This window comes from Odocoileus virginianus, chromosome 15, assembly GCF_023699985.2.
Source record: "Odocoileus virginianus isolate 20LAN1187 ecotype Illinois chromosome 15, Ovbor_1.2, whole genome shotgun sequence".
Classification (NCBI taxonomy): Eukaryota; Metazoa; Chordata; class Mammalia; order Artiodactyla; family Cervidae; genus Odocoileus; species Odocoileus virginianus.
The window spans coordinates 11886793-11890268 of NC_069688.1; the positions used below are offsets into that span (position 1 = coordinate 11886793).

Here is a 3476-nt window from a genome sequence, read left to right on the forward strand (position 1 = left end):
GGTGGTTTTCGTACATCATTTTAATATATTCTTATCTATGTTCTCCCTAAATTCTTGCAATATGCTGAGGTATTACTTCCCCCAACTCTCTCTTCTTTATATATCTTTTATTTGTTTCTCAAAAGATCCAACTGATTTAATTCCAAATAGATGCTCTACTTAACACTTAAATATTCTTAGCACAGAGACCCCTTGCTTACAACATGCAAATAGAGATTTGATTCTTAGAATATGTTATAATACCATGATAAGTAATATGCCTAGTAGTGAAAAGCACAGGGAAAAAAAAATCCAAATCTTCTTAGTCCAATTATAGCAGTAAACCAACTCATAAGCCACAGAAGTTCTTCATTAGAAAATGAAGGAAGGCTCTTCCCTTCTGTGGCCATTGCTGAAGCGCCAGTGGCCAAAATGAAGTTCAATCCCTTTGTGACTTCTGACCGAAGCAAGAATCGAAAAAGGCATTTCAATGCGCCTTCCCACATTCGCAGGAAAATTATGTCTTCTCCTCTTTCTAAAGAGCTAAGACAGAAGTACAACGTTCGATCCATGCCCATCCGAAAGGATGATGAAGTTCAGGTTGTATGAGAGCACTACAAAGGGCAGCAAATTGGCAAAGTAGTCCAGGATTACAGGAAGAAATACGTCATCTACATTGAACGAGTGCAGCGGGAGAAGGCTAATGGCACAACTGTCCATGTGGGCATTCACCCCAGCAAGGTGGTTATCACCAGACTAAAACTGGACAAAGACCGCAAAAAGATCCTCGAACGTAAAGCCAAATCTCGCCAAGTAGGAAAGGAAAAGGGCAAATATAAGGAAGAAACAATTGAGAAGATGCAGGAATAAAGTCAGCTTGTCTACAGCTTTCATTAAAAACTGTTAAAATGAAAAAAAAAAAAAAGAAAATGAAGGAAGGAGATGTAATATTTAGTGGGTGTATGTATACAAAGGTGAGAAACTGTGTGCAGTGCTTTCCCAAAATTCTCTTACCTACTTTTCACAAGAATGAAAGGTTGCCAGGTTGGCCTTATCCCAATTGACTATTCATCTATTGGTCCATTCCATATTTGCACACAGAAGCATATACAACCGTTCTAAAATATTTACTGGTTGCTGGTTTTAGCCAGACATTCAGCTGGGCTCTGCTGTGCAAGGTGAGTCAAGCCTGTGTTTGCGGTACATATAGTTTAGTGGAGCAGGTGAAGGTGAGGGTAGAAAGATGCAGAAGGATAAATCCTGAAATGCTGAGCGCCCCTCCAGAGATATGAATGAAGTGTCAGTGGAGCACACAGCAAAAGCTAGAGTCATTGAGAGATCAAGGAACTGTCTCTCCTTTTCCCCCACAGAAAACAAGGGCCTTTGGCTAAAAATTTAATTTAATTCTTGGAAGGGCAGAAATTGCACTGATTTTCTTCCAGTAATGAAGGAATCAGGCCTGACCTTGGGCTCTGTTCTTTTTTCCTGCAAGCTCCAAGAGACCTAATTTGAAAAAGGGGGAGTTTGAATAAAAGGACTAAACTCTGTAAGTTAATGAGAATTTACAGATGCTATCAGTAGAGATGAATGTTTCGAATTATGAAGCACTTCCAAAATTAGTGTCTTCAAAGATTGAAATAAGAAGGAGTAGGGGATGGTGGTGGATGAGATGGTTAGATAGCATCATTGACTCAATGGACATGAATTTGAGCAAACTCCAGGAGGTGGGGAAGGACAGGGGAGCCTGGCAAGCTGTAGTCAATGGGGTCACAAAGAGTCGGACATGGCTTAGTAACTGAACACCAACAACTTATGATTGAGACCTCTTTCCAATAATTTTTTTTTGGGAGGTTGTATATTGGGTGAGTTTTGCCTAATAAGTGTGTCTGTACTTTCACTCGTGGAAGGTTGTGAAGGAGTAGGATTTGGAAGGTCTGAGAATGCTTAAACCATGCTGGGGAAATTTCTCCCCCTGTTCTTTGAACTGTCAAGGGCAGTCAAGGAAAGTTGTTGTGTGGGATATTCTGACATTAAATGTGTGTTCATTTTTTTTATGCTGCGTCTCTAATTCTCCAGCATTAACTGGATGTCCAACAATTCAATTCAAGTTCTGACACTAACTTCCCAGAGTTAGTGCAGGTCCCACAAGACTGCCCCTGCTTCAGATACCAAAAGCAAACAGGATGCCCAGGCTACCCACACTTCTGCTCAAATTTGGAGGTTCCCACAAATCCCCCATCTCTGGTGCTATAATTCACTAAAATGACTCACGTGTGTGTGCTGTCACATCAGTTGCATCTAAGTGTCTGTGACACAATGTACTATATAGTACATAGCTCTTCTGTCCATGGGATTCTCCAGACAAGAATATTGGAGTTGGTTGCCTTGCCCTCCTCTAGGGGATCTTCCTGACCCAGGGATCAAATCCATGTCTCTTACATCTCCTGCACTGGCGGGTGGGTTCCTTGCCACTAGTGCTGCCTGGGAAACCCCAAATGACTCACAGAACTCAGAAAAATGCTTGCTTACATTTATGGTTTATTGTAAAGGAGAGAAATTAGAAACAGCCAAATGGAAAATATACACAAGACAAAGTATGTGGAAAGTGAGGGATATGAACAACTTCCATGCCCTCTTCCAGCACATTCGTATGTTCTCCAACCAGAAAACTCTCTGAATCTCATCATCCAAGGTTTTTTTTTTTTGTTTTTTTTTTTTTAATTTATTTCTTCATTTGGCTGTACCTGGTCTTAGTTGCAGCATGTGGGATCTTTAGTTGTGGCACATAGGATTCAGTTCCCTGACCAGGTACTGATCTCAGGTACCCTACATTAAAAGTGCAGAATCGTTGCCACTGGACCACCAGGGAGGTCCATGTCTAAGAGTTTTTATAAAGCAATCTCCAGCCCTCCTTAACCTTCCTGGAGGTCAGGGGTGGGGTGGGTGGGAGTTGAAAGTTCTTACTCTTTAATCATGTGTTTGCTTGTTCTGGTGACCAGCCCCCATCTTGGAGCTATTTAGGGAGCCCCAACTCCATGTCTCCTCATTAGCATAGACTGAGATATCATCAAAAAGGGCTCCTTAGCAATCATGAAAGACACTCCTCTGTTCTGTTCAGTGACTCAGTCGTGTCTGACTCTGCAACCCCATGGACTTCCCTGTCCATCACCAACTCCCGGAGCTTGCTCAAACTCATGTCCATCGAATCAGTGATGCCAACCAACCATCTCACCCCCTGTCGTCCCCTTCTCCTTCTATCTTCAATCCTTCCTGGCATCAGGGTCTTTTCTTCACATTAGGTGGCCAAAGTACTGGAGTTTCAGCTTCAGCATCAGTCCTTCCAGTGAATATTCAGGACTGATTTGATTGACTGATTTGGTCTCCTTGCAGTCCAAGGGACTTACAAGAGTCTTCTCCAACATCACAGTTCAAAGCATCAGTTCTTCGGCACTCAGCTTTCCTTATAAAGTCCAGCTGTCATATCCATACATGACTAC

At 42.1% G+C, this 3476-nt stretch overlaps 1 pseudogene; it reads left to right on the plus strand.

The window, feature by feature from the left end:
• Positions 1 to 380: 380 nt before the first annotated feature.
• Positions 381 to 917, plus strand: LOC110130082 (large ribosomal subunit protein uL24-like; annotated as a pseudogene).
• The last annotated feature ends 2559 nt before the right edge of the window (positions 918 to 3476 follow it).